This window comes from Scyliorhinus torazame, chromosome 9 (genome assembly GCF_047496885.1).
Source record: "Scyliorhinus torazame isolate Kashiwa2021f chromosome 9, sScyTor2.1, whole genome shotgun sequence".
Lineage (NCBI taxonomy): Eukaryota > Metazoa > Chordata > Chondrichthyes > Carcharhiniformes > Scyliorhinidae > Scyliorhinus > Scyliorhinus torazame.
In genome coordinates, this window is record NC_092715.1 from 205,063,110 (window position 1) to 205,079,812 (window position 16,703).

Here is a 16,703-nt window from a genome sequence, read left to right on the forward strand (position 1 = left end):
GGTCACACAGACGCCTCTCCCACACACTCCGATGACTCAGTGTCAATGGTGCCGGGCTGTTCCGTGTTCCGGAGCGCGGGTTCGGAGCACATGGAGCAGGTGAATCTCTCTCCCCCCCCATGCGGCTCCGGCCCGCAGCAGAGGAACCGGCCCCGCCAGGAGACGGACAGCCCGACACCAACGCCATGCCTCACACTGCCGGAGGAGGAGGGTGCGGGACAGCCGGCCCCGAGCAGCGATTTCCCCCAGGGAGACACGGGGGGGGAGGCCCGGCCCCGGGCCACAGCCGCCATCGGGGGATCCGAACACAAGGTGCGGGCAGCCCGAACCCGGGGCGGACAAGAGAACAAGTTTCATTGAAACAAACTTGCCGGCCGAGGCCTCGGCCACTGACTCACCCGGACGAGTGGCCCGGGTTCCCCTCAGTAAGATGGTGGCCGCAGAGAGGGCTCTTCCCGCCCGAGGGGCAGAGGCCGACTGCCGGGATTGCTGCTCCTGCCAGACCCGCACTCAGGACGCCGGGATGGTCTAAACCGCCATGTTCACCCAGCAGGGAGCGGCTCCGGCTCTCTCTTTATAGCGGCTGGAGGAGAGAGGAGGCGGAGGAGGGGCGGAGCGGCCACCGGGTCCCCTGTGGGTGGCAACCAGGGAGCCGGGGTCGCGGCTCTCACTCACTCCCACTGCTCATTACCGAGGGCAGGCAGAGCAGACGCTCCTCACACTGGGCAGAGCAGCCACAAACCGCACCGACTGACTCACTGCTCCCCCCCCCAACATATTAATGGACAAAGCAGCAGGAAAGCCAAACACCCTCCCGCCACCAGAAACACCAGCTAACTGCCACTGGGCACGGTTTAAACGCCAAGATAGCCACCCTGGCCATGAATGCCATCGCCCCGTCCTCCTGCTCACAGACCGGGGGACAGGTTGCGACGCTGAAAGGGACCCATTCAGCCCATCGCCTTCCTGCGGCCGGCCAGAGAGAAGAAAAGAAACTCAGCCGCGCTGGTTTTGATCCCCACTCTCCAGCACCTGGCAGGCGACAGCGCTGCACAAGTCAAACCAGGTAGACCCCAGAATTGGGATCACCCCACACCATAACCAGCAGCTCCAACATCCACTGGGAATGTCCGATTATAAATGCAAGTTATTGTCCCCCCCCCCCCCCAGCCCAAAAAAAAACAGTACCAGCTCCAACCATTCCCCCACCGCCTGCACTATAGCCACTTCAAACCGTGCCATAATCACCTCAAGCTCCAACCAAAACACCAGCTCCAATCATTCCATTAACACCAGTGCCAAATATACCAGAAATGGCAGTGCCCATTCTAGCTACCAGGGCCAGTTCCAAACGTACCATTAACAAAACATGCATTCCAAACTTACCATAAATGCCACACCATACATGTGTGCAGGTGTGGGAAGAACAGAAAATACTGAGCAGTCAGTCGGGGTCTGTTGAGAGAACAAGCCAGTTATTGTTAGTTTAGACCCATTGTGAAGGGTCTGAATCTGAAGCATTAGCCTTTCTCTCCACAAGTGCTCTTAGATACACTATGGTGTCTCTTAATGTCTTGCATTTATTGACCATTTCTCCAGATATATCCCCAAATCTATCAAACGTGCAAATTTCAGTCACAAACATGATTTATGGGCCCAGTAAAGGTCATTCAACCATGTCCCTTCCACAAACCATGGTCAACACTTTAACCTTGCCAAAGATTCTGCCCAATTTAAATAACCTCTTCAAAAAGTGAACAAATATGAATAACCATTCAAGGAAGATAAAGCTGTGAAATTTCTCTTTGACAAAATATAATCAGGTGTCATATCTTGACCAGGTGTGCTCTTCAATCACTAACTCTGGTAATGGATTCAACTGTCTTGCAATTCTGTGTAAAATAAAAGTTTCTTCTGCTCTTTGTCATAAATCTATTCATCTTAAATCTATGTCTGCTTGTTCCAGGCCCTTCAATGACTAGAAACAGCCTGTCTCTACCGAGTATGTCCCAATTCTTCATAATTTTAAATGTTTCTGTCAATCTTAAACTCATAAAAACAGGTCCAATGTTTCATGTCACTCAAATCCATTTGTATTCACAGATGGTATTTCTGTGGTCCCAACAACACAAAAACCATCATGCTTCATTGAATATTTGACCATCTGCGTCTATACTTAAGATTTATAACGTTCAATCCTCTAAAAAGATTCTCCCCATAATCTCTGTATTTAAATACATTTTCAAAATCATCTATCCCATTATTATACTGCATTGTGTAACTAGAATAGTATCTCATCATCATTAAAAAGACTCAAGATTCAACATCGTCTGCAGTATTCCTTCACATACTCTCGCCTCTGACACTCATGTTATCAGTCTTTCTTGTCAATATTTCTCTCCCAACAGCAGTCAACATTGAATTTCTTCTCTACACGTGCATTTAATAGCAAAAATATCAAAATTGTACAAACCAATAATAATCCTATAATTCCAATGACACAAACAATGGAGCTCCCAATTAAACATTTTTAACCTAAAAGCCTATCACAGAAAATTCCTAGGAGCAATTTTTTATCCCTACCCCCTTGCCTGAGCAAGCAGGTAACTTGACCGCACCCAGAAGCTGAGCCAAATGTACCCATTTTTCGAAGTTCAGGGTCACTTTTATTGTGAGGTCACATTCAAATGCTTCACCTTCACCTAATTTTTTCAAGCCACACACCCACATATCACATTACACACACTGGCATCCATTCAGCCATGGCAGACATATACCCTAAACATATTGCATAGCACTCGGAGTCATATCCCTCCCTCTTCAGGGAGAAGGTATGCATAAGCAAAGGCAACTTAAGAACTAGGAGCAGAATGAGGAAATTCCGCCCCTCAAGCCTGTTCCATTCAATAAGATCATGGCTAATTCCATCTCGGCCTCATCTCCACCTTCCTGCCCACTCCCCATAGCCCTTCATCGCGCCACTAATTTAAAAAACTATGCATCCACTGCACTTTGGGGTAGAGAATTCCACAAATTCACGACCCTTTGAGTGAAGTAATTCCTTCACAGTTCTGTTTTAAATCCATCACCCCTTAGCCTAAAACTATGGCCTCTCATTCTAGAATGTCCAACAAGGAGAAATATCCACTCTAAATCTACCCCATCGATCTCCTTTAGCATCTTTTGTACCTCAATTATTTCTCCTCTCATTCTTCCAAACTTCAGCGTGTATAGGCCTAAACTGTTCAATCTCTCTTCATAAAGCTATTCTTTCATCCCTGGAATTAATCTAGTGAATGTTCTCTGAACTTCCTCTAATGCATTCACATCCTTCAAGTAAGGGGATCAAATCTGTGCGCAGTACTCCAGATGCGGTCTCACCAATGCCCTGTACAGTTACAACAACACTTCCCTACTTTTATACTCTATTCCATTAGCAATAAATGCTAAAATTCCATTTGCCTTCCTTATGGGCGGCACGGTAGCACTGTTGCTTCACAGGGTCCCAGATTAGATTCCCGGCTTGTGTCACTGTCTGTGTGGAGTCTGCATGTTCTCCCCGTGTCTACGTGGGTTTCCTCCGGGTGCTCCAGTTTGCTCCCACAAGTCCCGAAAGATGTGCTTGTTAGGTGAATTGGATATTCTAAATTCTCCTTCTGTGTATCCAAACAGGTGCCGGAGTGTGGCGACTAGGGGCTTTTCACAGTAACGTCATTGCAGTGTTAATGTAAGCCTACTTGTGACAATAAAGATTATTATTATTAGCTGAAGCACCGTCACACTAATTTTCTGTGATTCGTGCACAAGGTCACCCAGGTTTCTCTCCATTTAGATAATAAGTTGCTATTTTATTCCTCCAACCCAAATGGATAACCTCACATTATCCACGTTAAATTCCATCTGCCAAATGAAATGAAAATCGCTTATTGTCACAAGTAGGCTTCAAATGAAGTTACTGTGAAAAGCCCCTAGTCACCACATTCTGGCGCCTATTCGGGGAGGTTGGTACGCGAAATCTTGGCCCACTCACCTAACCTATCTATATCCATTTGTAAATGTCTTATTTTCTCATTGCAATTTATTATCCCACCTATTTTGGTGTCATCTGACTATTTGGCTATTGTACCTTCTACCCCTGCATCCAAGTCATTAATATAGATTGTAAATAGTTGGGACCAGATGACCGAACCCTGTGGCACAGCTTGCTATCCAAAAAAGACCTATTTATCCCCACGCTCTGCTTTTTGTTGGTTAGCCAATACCCAATCCAAACAAATATATTACCCCCAACCCCGTGGGTTCTTACCTTGTGTATTAACCTTTGGCGTGGCACCTTACCAAGTGCTTTCTGGAAGACCAGATACATCCACAACATCTACAGAACCCCCATTATCCATTTTGCTTGTTACATCTTCAAAGAACTCTAGCAAATTAGACAAACACAATTGACCCTTCATTTTCACAGTACTTCATTGCAGTTTTAATGTAGGCCTACCTGTGCAATAATAACAAAATAATTATAAAACTGCTGACTCTGATGGATTGTGTTTTGACTTTCTAAATGTTCCGTTACAACTTCCTTAATAATGGATTCCAACAATTTCCCAACGACAGACATTAAACTAACTGGTCTTGAGTTTCCTCCTACTTTCTGCCCTTTTTTTGAACAGAGTGTTACACTAGCCTTTTTACAATCCACTGGAACCTTTCCAGAATCCAGGGAATTTTGGAATACTTTAGCCAATGCCTCTACTATCTTTGCAGTCACTTATTTTAAGACTCTAGGATGTAGGCCATCAGGCCCTGGGGACTTGTCGGCTTTTAATCCCAATAATTTGCTCCACTGTTTCCCCAGTAATGGTGATTGTTTTAAGTTACTCCGTTTCATCAATACTATTGGGATGGTTCTCTTGTTTTCCACTGTGAAAACCAAAGCAAAATATTGATTTAGTGTCTCTTCCATTTCATAGTTCCCCATTATTAACTCCTCGGTATCATTCTCTAAGGGACCAACATTGACTTTAGCTACTCTCTTCCTTTTTATATAATTATAGAATCGTGACGGCACAGTGGCGCAGTGGTCATCACTGCTGCCTTACGGCACCAAGGACGCAGGTTTGCTCCCGGTCCCGGGTCACTGTCCGTGTGGAATTTGCACATTCTCCCCATATCTGCGTGGGTCTCACCCCCACAACCCAAAGATGTGCAGCATAGATAAATTGCCCCTGAATTGGAACTGTTAAAAAAATTATACAATCTTTTGCTATCCTTTTATATTTTGCGCTAGATTTCTCTCATAATTTACCTTTGCTCTTTTTGTTAACTTTTTAGTAACTCTTTGTTGGTCTTTAAAAGTTTCCCCATCCTCCAGCTTGCCACTGACCTTTGCAATATGGTATACCTTAGTTTTTACCTTTATAATATCTTTAACCTCCTTACTTAGGCATGGATGCATTTCTCTCTCACAATCTTCCTCTCTGGAAAATATTTTAGTTGGTAGGAATTGAATATCTCCTTAAATGCCTGCCGCTGTTTATCAACTGTCTTACATTTTAGTCTTCCTACCTAGTCCATTGGGACCAAATCTGTCCTCATGCCAATGTAAGTACCTTGGTTTAACACCAAATGTAGGCCTCAGATTTCTGGAGAAAGGCACACCAGCACATTCTTGTCCCCATGGAGGAAATGGCACTGGCCATTATAGGAAGTGTCTTGCCAAGGCTATAAACACCAGCAGGGCTGAATCATTTGAAGATAACAGGTATCTTCACACCTTATTCCACTTACCCCTTCATCCTTAATTCATGTCTGACCTACCAGCTGCAGATGGTACGTGAATGCCTACTTTTTCCTCTCCCTGCACCCAATCCTTGTTCATTTTTCATTTCAGCTAGTCAAGAACTACAATCTGCCGAGATAGTGAAGGTCAGGAAAACAGAGATAATGAAGACACAAAGCCCCTTGATTTTGCACTCGCAGCTACAGCTTAGATCCTAACATATCTCAGATCCTATGGATATCTTAGAGGCTCGAATAGAGGCAGAATCTAGATGTGTCAAAATATTGGATACATGCACAGCAACAAGACTAGGGGGTAAGGATAGTGCAGATGTCAACTCAGATTGGACAGAAGTTATGCCACAGAGGACTCAGCTGAGGGTTTTGATGGAACAGAGTGAAAAAAGGCTCTCGGATGTACACACCCAAAATGGTTGGTACACTGGAGTACTACAGCACCAACTTGAGACAGGGTTTTGTGCAGAGCATGGAACCTACTTTTTTCCAACTCTGCTACAACCATAGTGCAGCATCTGATGGTCAATGTCTCATTGCAGCCCAAGCAATAGTCACCCAACATCAGAGTGCTGGAGAGGAAGTTCAGACTGCTGCCTTCATGGCTCTGGATACCAATATTCAAAGGGGCTTCCAAGGTGTCACAGCTGTCAATCACCCTGTTTTGCAGCAAATTATTAGGATCCCCAAAGCACCGCTCCTGGAGAGTGACGGTGGCTCCATTGAGCACAAACCTATTTGGCCTCTCTCAGGAGTATTCATTCTTGCTCCTACCCATGCCACTTCACCACTGCCCTCACCAGCCAGGCCACACTATTGCCACCTATGCTAAGATGGTACATCCTCCACTGAATGTCAGCAGCCATCTACCAGCCATGCTGTAATCAGGGGGGTAGTATCCAGTACGAACACTAGAACAGACAAAAGCAAATGGAAGACAGGCTCTAGTGTGATGCACAGGAATGATTAGCTTGTTTTTCTATACAATATGGCATACCTAATTTATGAATTTGGGTTGGACTGCATATTTTGTGTTGACTTTCATTTTTGCATTATGACCAAGAGGACACTATGATGGTCAGTGACAGAGTGAAGAGAAGGAATGTGAGCCTATTCATCAATGAGGAATTGGTACTGAGGTTACTGGCATCACACTTGAATTAGTTCAAGTATAATTCAGGCAGAAGAGGATTTCCTAGGGTGCAATTTCTCTTCCCGTTCCTCAGCCTATCTGAGAGAATGGGGCAAGAGCAGTTTCCTCATGATGGCAACATTGCACAGCATGCAGCGCACCACCACAAATCTTGAGACCTGCAAAGACTGCAAGACTGCTCCAGGCAATGGAATTGTTGCTTCAGGAAACCCTCTCAGATTTCTTGTGGTAATTTGGCTCACGTTTTATGCATGCTGCACACATTAATTTGATTTAGAAACCATGTCAATAGTGGGTAGCCATTGTTGCCCAGTCGCAATGGTGGCGGAATTACAGCTATCACATGAAGACCATAGTGAAATTAATGTAACTTGTCTGATGTCAGGATACTGGGCATTTATCTATATGATGTGTTACTTATGGTCACACAGCAGCTCCCCATTGAAGAAGTGGAAGCCAGCAACTGGCCTGTAAGTTGACAATCCCTTTAAGGAGCATTGCTTATTCATACTGCTTAACATCTTGTTCGGCTGCGTGAGATTGAGAAAGGACCTAGATTGGAGCGTGGTCTCCAAAATGGTAGCATTAGTGTCAAACCAGTATTACATACTGACTGGCATTCATAGAATGTACAGTGCAGAAGGAGGCCATTCGGCCCATGGAGTCTGCACCGGCTCTTGGAAAGAGCACCCTACTTAAGCCCACGCTCCACCCTATCCCCGTAACCCAGCAGTCCCAGCTAACCTTTTTTGGACACTAAGGACAATTTATCATGGTCAATCCTTCTAACCTGCATATCTTTGGACTGTGGGAGGAAACCGGAGCACCCGGAGGAAACCCATGCAGACACAGGGAGAAGGTGCAGACTCCGCACAGACAATGACCAAGCTGGGAATCGAACCTGGCACCCTGGAGCTGTGAAGCAACTGTGCTAACCACTGCTCTGCATTGTGATCTGCCTGCACTGCATATTTCCTCTGGATGTTAGGTGAGCGCAATGACACACTTACCAAAATAGTATCTGGTACACTTTATCCCAGATGTGCACGTGTATAAGACACTATTTTTGCATCCTTAAGGTGTCCAAAAGAAAGGTTCTACCAGACTCAATCGCACCCCACCCCTTGAGGATCCAAAAGATACTGGGCGCGATTCTCCACTCCCACGCGGTTGGGAGAATCGCCTGGGCCGCCAGAATTTCGGTCCGACGCCCTCCCGCGATTCTCCTAAGCGGCGGGAACGGCACGGTCGAGTTTCGCGGGCCGCAGGCCGGAGAATCGCCCGAGACACCCAAAACGGCGATTCTCCGGCCCCCCTGCTATTCTCAGGCCCGGATGGGCCGAAGTCCCGACGGCGTGAGCCGTTCACACCTGCTATTTAAAGTCGTTAGCCAGTCGTGCTGGCTGACGCTGAGCAGGGAGGAGGTGAGCGGACTGTAGCGCAGCGCCCGGAGACCGGGTCGGCTTCCCTGAGAAGGCTGCGGCCAAAGAGGGGGGGGGGAGAGTGTGCAGGTGGGAGGGGGTGCGGGAGAGTGCAGGTGTGGGGGGGGGGGGGGGTGAGGGAGAGTGTGGATGGCATCGTCCATCCGCGGATGCCACATGTCAGCCGCCCTGATATGGCAGGACGGTGACGAGGACACGGCCGCAGGGTGCGTGTGGCTGATGGGCATAGGCGAGTGGCACACTGGTGAGCAGTACGGTATGAACTGACCGTTGGGCGCAGACAGTGACCAGGTGTTAGGCTGGCTGCGTATCTGCAGCGCGACCAGGCCACCGGGGCACACAAGTATCCCATGCAACCCGGCTGACAAGGTGTGGAAGAACCTCCGTGTAACATGTCGTTTCTCTGCCCCCCACCACCCTCCTGCAGGTCACCATGTATGCCAACCAGACAGCGATGTTTACCGCCGTGGTTGGAGCCGCAGTTCTGAAGTTTGCCATCCGGCAGCATAGAGTCGGACGGCCCACAGTGACTGCAGATGCAGCGGTTGCCGGTGCAGCAGAGGGGATGGCCGCCGAGTGGCCCGTCGTCGACACGCAAACCGCAGGCGCTCAGGACCCGAATGTACAGGGGGATGCCGAGGGGAATATTGACCGCCAGACAGCGAGGAATGCAGAGGAAGTGCTTGGGGGGGAGCGGGAGGAGGAGGAGGAGCAGGTGGAGCAGGAGGATCCACTGATGGTGGTGCCAGGGCGCCACAGGTGTCCAGCAAGGCCGAGGGTGTACCGTGACAGAATGTCGTTCGAGGCCCTACCGGACATCACATGCAGGAGGAGACTACGGTTCAGCAGGGAGACGGTCGCACATATATGCCAGCTCGTGGCGCACCTCGCACCACGTGGAATGGGAGGAGGACACGCGATACCAGTCTCTGTCAAGGTGACGGTGGCCCTAAACTTCTATGCGACCGGTTCCTTCCAGGTGCCGAGCGGGGACCTCTCCGGGATATCACAGGCATCGGTCCACAGGTGCATCAGGGCCGTCACCAATGCCTTGTACGCCATCGCGGACAGGTACATTCAATTCCCCGAGGACCGAGCACAGCAGGAAGCACGGGCACGTGGATTCGCCAAGGTGGCCGGGATACCGATGGTCCAGGGTGTCATCGATGGTGTGGACGTCCCCATGTGCCCGCCTGCAGACAGCAGGGACGTGTTCATGAACAGGAAGGGCGCGTACTCCAAGAACATTCAGGTGGTGTGCGACCCCCACATGAAGATCATGCACGTGTGTGCAAAGTACCCCGGCAGTGTGCATGACGCCTACATTCTGGCACAGTCGTTCATCCCCGCAATGTTCGATGGATGCCCCCCCCCGGCTGAGGGGCTGGTTGCTGGGCGACAAGGGCTATCCGTTGAGATCATGGCTGATGACGCCAATACGGAGGCCTCACACCAACGCGGAGAGCCTGTACAACGAGGCACATGCAGCAACCAGGGGTGTGGTGGAGCGGTGCTTTGGGCTGCTGAAGATGCGCTTCAGATGCCTGAACCGATCAGGAGGGGCCCTGCAGTACCGGCCCGACAGGGTCGGCCGCATAGTTGTGGTCTGCTGTGCGCTGCACAACATTGCCATGCAGAGGGGAGATGACCTGGTGGAGGAGCCGGAGGGAGGACCCGACGGCACCGGAGCCAACGCAAACGAGGGGGATGGGGAAGAGGAGGATGCGTAGGATGAGGATGATGGGGCGCATCAGGGTGGGGGGAGGGGCGCAGGACGCAGACACTGCCCGGCAGCTCGTTACGCCCAGGAGGCTGCGCGACGGCACCGCCGGGGCCAGCGGGCACGCGACGCGTTGGTGGCCTCACGGTTCACGCACTGTGGGGGTGGGATTCGCTGAACACTGCCACTTGCACCGTCACTCCTGTACACGGGCACCACACAGCACCCGAGACGGGGCCCAGGGAGTGCCACATTCCTGCCAAGGTCTGTGCGATCTCGACCTGTGAGTGCGCGACACCATCCATCATGTGCGCCAGGCGGTCAATGCTCTCCGCGACTGACTGCTGGGACTGAGCCATCGCTTGTTGGGACCGGGCCATGGCATGGTGAGACTCAGCCAGGGCCCGGAGAGCGGCGGCAATGTCGTGTTGGCTCTGGCGCATGGCTACCTATGAGAGGGCAGCCCGCTCCTGGGCCATGGATGACGCGTGCACGTGAAGCCCAACGCCTTGCAGAACCTGACCCATGGCCAAAACCCCTTCACCCATTGCCTCGACTGCGGACGCCACCCGTGCGGTGTCGGCCTGGGTGGCTGCGATGAGCGGCACAACTCCCTGCTCCTGGACGCGGCTAGACTCCTCCAGCTGCATGTGCAGGTCCTGGAAGATGGCCCTCATCCCGTTACTCAGACCCTGGGTGTCCATACGCATCGGTTGTCCGGGTGGGTCAATTACATCCAGAAACCCGGGAACCGTCTGGGTGGCAGCTGGTTGCTGGGCATGGGCTGCCCTCCGACCATCCAGCCCCTCGGCTGCTCCAAACTCCACCTGCTGTACCGGCTCGGCTGTGGGGTGCGCACCAGACCGTGACCCGGGAGCCTCATCACTTATCTGCCCAACCGAGGTGAGTGTCTCTGCGATGGTGAACGGTGTGGGAGACAGCAGTGCCGCAAGCTCGAGGTCATCATCCGTCAAGAAGTCTGGTGTGTATTGGTCCCCCTCATGGCCCGGCGCAAGCTCCCTGCGGGCCATGTCGTCTTGACCTCCAGTTCGATCCAGCGGGTGTGTGGCCGTGATGTGGGCTTCGGCATGACTGTCCACCCTGTGCCCCTGACTAATGTCTGTCCCGGAGGTCTCAGCGTCCCGGTCCTGTGTCCCAGACTGTGAAGTCTGCCCTCCTGTCCGACCAACTGCCAACCTCTGGCGTGCGTCCCTGGGTGCCGTTGCGGTGGGTGGCGTTGCTTCCTGGGCGAGACGTCCCTGAAGGTTCGGCGGATGGCCCTGGGGAACATAAAAGATTTGGGGTTCGTTAGACACGGTGGCCCGGGTGTATGGTGGTGGTGGGTGCACAGTGTGAGGGGGGATGGGGTCGGGGGTGCAGTGGCCAGAGTGTGAGGGGGGCGATGACGGGTTGGGGGTGGAGAGGACATGCAGGGTTCTCTCACTTGCTTCTGCGCCTCCGACCTGGCATGGCGCGACCTCCCGGGTGGCGGATCCCCCAGCGAGGTCCAGGGCCCTCTGCTCGTGAATGGTTAGGGGGTGCAGGACCGGAGAACCCCCTCCGGTTCTCATGCGCTCCCGCTGGTTATGCGCTGTCTTGTCCTGGGGGGGGGGGGGTTGGATAAAGCATGACCATTAGGCGGGTATCACAGGGCATGCAGATATTGACAACATTGTTGCTGGTTCAGGAGCCAGCACGCCATGGCTTCGCTCCAGGGGGGACCCGGGGCTCATGTGGGTCGAGTAGATAGTTGGGCACCGTGACCCCCCCCAAACTCCCTGACCCCCCCAACATCACCCCTGATGCCCCAGCCCCCCCCAACACTCCCAACGCCCCCCCCAACCCCACTTCCCCCACCCCCCCCCCCCGTGCTGGTGGGGGGGGGGGGGGGGGAGCCTGGGGGCACCCTCATGGCACTTACCCTGGCAGCCCGGGTGAGGTCGTGCAGCTTCTTGCGGCACTGCTCCCCCGTCCGGGGGGTCTGCCCCACAGCACTGACTGCAGCTGGATGGCTGGCGATGCCCACGTCTTGGGCAGAGGGTGTCCCTTCTCCGCTCCACCTCATCCACCAGGGTGTCCAGGTCCGTATCCCAGAACCTCGGTGCGGCTCTTCGGGGCTCAGCCATCTCCTCTGTTCTCCTCCAGGTCCTCTGTGCGCAGATCGCGCAATTTATGACGCAGCGGTGCGTCATTCGGGCGTCGCACGGTGACGACGCGGCCTTCGCGGAACGCCCCCCCCGAGGTTCTCGCGGCCCCGATCCTAGCCCTTTTTCGGGCCCTGAATCGGTCGGGATCGGGGCCGTTCCGCGCCATCGTGAACATCGACAGCGTTCACGACGGCACGGCCACTTCGGCGTGGGAGTGGAGAATCGCGCCCACTATATATGAAAGTTTTTCTTTCTTGATGCAGGTGCCATGCCTTTACTTATCCTTGGGGAAACCAATAGAAGCAAATGCCCAGCACAAGGGAGACGAGGATATGTGTAACCAGGGTAAGAAGTGGTGAATAATCAGCTCTATGTATAATTGTTAATGTTCAAATACTATTCAGGTATGCAACTAAAAGCAGTCTGTTTCCTTTGTGCACATTGTGGAAACGCTGAATTTGGCACTTGTCCATTCTCCCCAGCCCCAACAATGTTTCATCCAAATATGGAATTTTAGTACATGCCCTTCTGTGCAGTGTGGGTTTTAAAATTTGAGACAATTGCGCTGGGACATTAAACGGGGAGAATTTACCCCACTTGCTTTACGAAGCATGTCGTTATCATCTCTGCCGCTTCTGGTCCCTGATCCATTTTGTGAGAAAAAGGTTGCAGTAAGTGACTTAGGGAAAGTGTTAATCTTAATTCTACTTCTGCTTTCCAACTTTCCACAGAGACAGATTACTGCTCTAAAATACATTTGTGACGACAGTGGTTTGCATCTCCTCGGCCTGATGTTATGTGCCGCTGTGTCTGCTGATTTTGTTTGGGGCACTTTGCTAGGCTTCTGATTTGAAGTTTAAAATGAGAAGTTGCATAATCGCATGGCTATCTATTTAATTCTGAGGTCCTTTCTAAAATAGCCTAAACCCCCAAAAAATCCAGCTTCTAATTGCCTTTAATTACTAAGCTACAATCATGGAAAACTGATGTTGTTGTTTATTTAGCCTTGGATTGGTCAGTTAGCTTTGTGGCCATGACTAACACTATGAGATCCAAATGTGACGGTACCTTGCAGTCCTTGTGACGCCCCATCAGGTTGACCAACAACTCCAAATACACTAGTGGCCTGCAGCAACAGCTTGGTAATTCAGTAGAATTGGATTTTTATTAAAACTCGGTGCTATTTTGAGAAAGATAGCAGAATTAAACGAATTGTGCATCACTGTTTCTCATCAGCTATTGTTTTGGTCCTGGGCGTAACCTCTCCTTTGAGGTAGGGTAACAACGTCATTGAGTCTTTGGTTTTACTATTTGTTTTAATTCTCGTTATTTCAATGACCCATGATCCTGCTGAGCAATCTGGATCTTCCTGAGGTGTTGAGTGATTGGTGGGATCAAAGTTGGGACCTTATGTAAATGAGAAAAGAGGGAGATAGTGCATCATTAACTTACCTCAGGGGTGGCACGGTGGCACAGTGATTAGCACTGCTGCTTCACTGTGCCGAGGACCCGTGTTCGATCCCGGCCCCGGGTCACTGTCCATGTGGAGTTTGCACATTCTCCCCGTGTCTAAGTGGTTTTCACCCGACAACCCAAAAGGTGTGCAGGGTAGATGGATTGGCCACGCTAAATTGCTAAAAGTGAATCGGGTACTCTAAATTTATTTCTAAAAAGCAACTCACCTCAGAATTGTTGAGTTTCTAATCACACCTTCCAAGGTATCTCTCACCCTATGTCTGGCTGTAACATATAACGTTCTCAATAGATCTTTGGTGTTTGAAAACTTGTAAGACGTGAATGTTAGTGGTCAACTTCCAGTGACACTTTTGGAGTAATGAATGTTTCCCTCATTCGTTGTTCATACCCTTCAGTTCAGCAGGTCTCACCCAGTCTAGGTTTGAGATGCTTTTCTCTAGCAAGGTTGTCTACCTTCTCTGCAGACTCAGCATCATTTCAGTTTCACAGCAAAGGATGTGCCGGGCACTCAAACAGTTCTTTCATTTCAGCAGGCAGGAGAGAGACAGAGAGAGAGAGAGAGAGAGACAGCGTTCCTTTCACTTCCAAGGTCTAAATTCTTCTGCCCAGTTCTCTCAGAAAGCATCACACAGGAACCAATCACTGACCACTATCAGGCAGAAAACCGTCCCTGGCCAATCCACCGGCTGCTAGCCGACTTGACTCCCTCCAAACTTGGTTCCCATGACCCACTCGGGGCCGAGGAATCTGGCTTTTCTTCTCCAAACAAAATCTAGGAACAGTGTGCTGATAAATAGACTCCTTCAACCTGAGCCTTCTGCTTAAAGGCACATTCCGATTATGGGTCCATGGACCAAAATAATAAAACATAAACTCTTACACTGGGAAGAGTTTGCATGTGAGCGCAAATGCAAGCGCATGTATGCATATGTGTGTGTGTCAAACTTGTGCACAAGAGTATGGCATGCCGCATCTCTTGAGGTCTGTATTATTATCAACACCCCAGTCCTAATTTTAACCTGACAGACAGGGTAGATGTGGATTGGGTGCCCAGTTTGTACCCCATCCAACTTTACATTCCGTTGAAGCCGGGACGCAAGTCAAGCAAACCCAATCCATCCCATTCCATTCCCATCCAGGTGATTAGGTCACAATTAGGGTCTCTATGTTTGGGCGAATGTACAGAGCATAATCACCTGGCTAATGCAGCAGAGAACATCCATGAAAGCGGTGTGACTCAGTGCCTGCAAAGAGAGGGGTGGTAGCATAAAGAAACAAAACTGGCCACGATTCTCCAGAACAAATGTGCTGCCTCCAGCAGAAACCCCTTCTGGCCCAGGCAGTGCTAATCAAGTGCTATTCAACAACATTTGGAACTTTGTTGGAGTGGGGTGGGATTTGCACTGGCCTTGAGATGGGTGGGACCTAAACTCGCCGACAGGTAGCAGGTCGTCCCAATCTTAGAACATTGCAACGCACCCCCACCTCCCCCCCCCCGCCACCCCCAAGTGAGCGACACCCTGTTTTGGATTCACCAAATGCCGCACACTTCAGGAACCCCACCTTCAGGCCCCTCCCTCCTCAGCCCCAGCCCCGCCCCCCCCCCCCCCCCCCAGCAATGCCAAACTGGCACCATGGACAAGAGATGGGGGACATGAGAGTGAGTACCCTCTCTACACTTACCTCCAGCATGCCAAAGGGGGTCATTGGGGAGAGGTGGGGGTCGAGGGGCCCGGGCGGGACTGGCGGGGCTCAGCTCAGGGGATCATCAGCAGGTCTTCCCTCTGTAGCTTTAAAAATCATTGAACTGTCTTTCAGCATGTCAAGTTGTAATTAAAAGCCTCCCCTCTGATGTGATGGAACCCTTTGATGTCTCTCCCAGTATACCAAGTTCAATGATCTGTCAGATGAAGCCTTCCCTTTAATTTATTGGAAACCTTTGAAGTGCTTTTTTCACAGTCAATTTCATTCCCCTTTAACTTTTTCAAGCCTCTGGGCACGCAGAGAAACCTAAAAACATTGAACAGCATTGCTTACATTCAATTTCGCGGTCCATCACCTCTTACACATCTCTTGATTGACAAGTCCAGGCCATTTCAAAGGAGCGATTAGCTTTGTTTGCTTTTATAGCTCTCCACGGTCCATTAACTCTGAAATGTATCCTCTTTTGAGCAGTTGTTGTTTCTAGCCACGTTTTTTTTAAAGAGACTGTTTCTTTGCTCTGAAGCTCTTCTGTGAAAGACCAGGAGCTCTGAGTGCAGCCCCCACACCTGGGGCATGATCCACCGGCCACGTTGCGCTCTTGCTTGGGTGCGGTGTGTCCAGTGAAGCCCTCTCAATCTTCCCGACAATCTTTGTGCCTGGCGGGATTCACCCAAGTCCCACGAGGTGTCCAAATCTGAAACACGTCCACAAGGGACGTGACCAATCGGCGCGTGCTGAAGCTGGTTTCAAACCTGGAGAGTCCGGTGGATCCCATAATGCCGGTGGATACCAAAGTTTGCCAAAGCCGGTTTTAAACTTACCCAGTATCCACCGGCATTGTGAAATCCACTGGCCTCCCCAGTGGGGCCGCAGCTGGGTGCCGTTCAGTACTGGGCCATCGGAGGGAGACCCTTGGATGGTCAGGGTAAGTGCAGGGTGGCTCCCTAACCCTCCCCCTGGAACACGGGCATCTTGGTACTGCCCAGCTGGTATCTTGGCACTGCCACCCCGGTACTGCCAAGCCTGCAGGAGCACTGCCAGGGTGACAGTGCAAAGGTGCACGAGTGCCAGGGTGGCACTGCCAAGGACCAGGAGGTGAGGGGGCCAGGAAAGGAGGGAGGAGGGGGGAATTCAAGGGTGGGGGTGTGCAGGTAAGTAGAGCCCTCCAGAAGGTTGGGTGGATGGGGTGATGGGTGGGGATCCAGGAAGGGAGGTAGTGCTGTAAGATGACTTGGGGAGGCCTGAGAATGGGGAACTCCAGGGACCCC

At 51.0% G+C, this 16,703-nt stretch overlaps 1 protein-coding gene across 2 annotated transcripts in view; it reads right to left on the reverse strand.

Annotated features, from left to right (window-relative positions):
• The window catches only part of slc20a2 (solute carrier family 20 member 2), a 109,516-nt gene extending 108,580 nt beyond the window's left edge, over window positions 1-936 (reverse strand). Inside the window, exon 1 of one of the 2 annotated variants that reach the window (XM_072517018.1) lies at window positions 399-936. The gene's annotated coding sequence lies outside the window, so the exon portion shown is untranslated. The remainder of the gene's footprint in view (window positions 1-398) is intronic. The other variant, XM_072517014.1, reaches the window with a different exon arrangement.
• Between the last annotated feature and the right edge of the window lie 15,767 nt (window positions 937-16,703).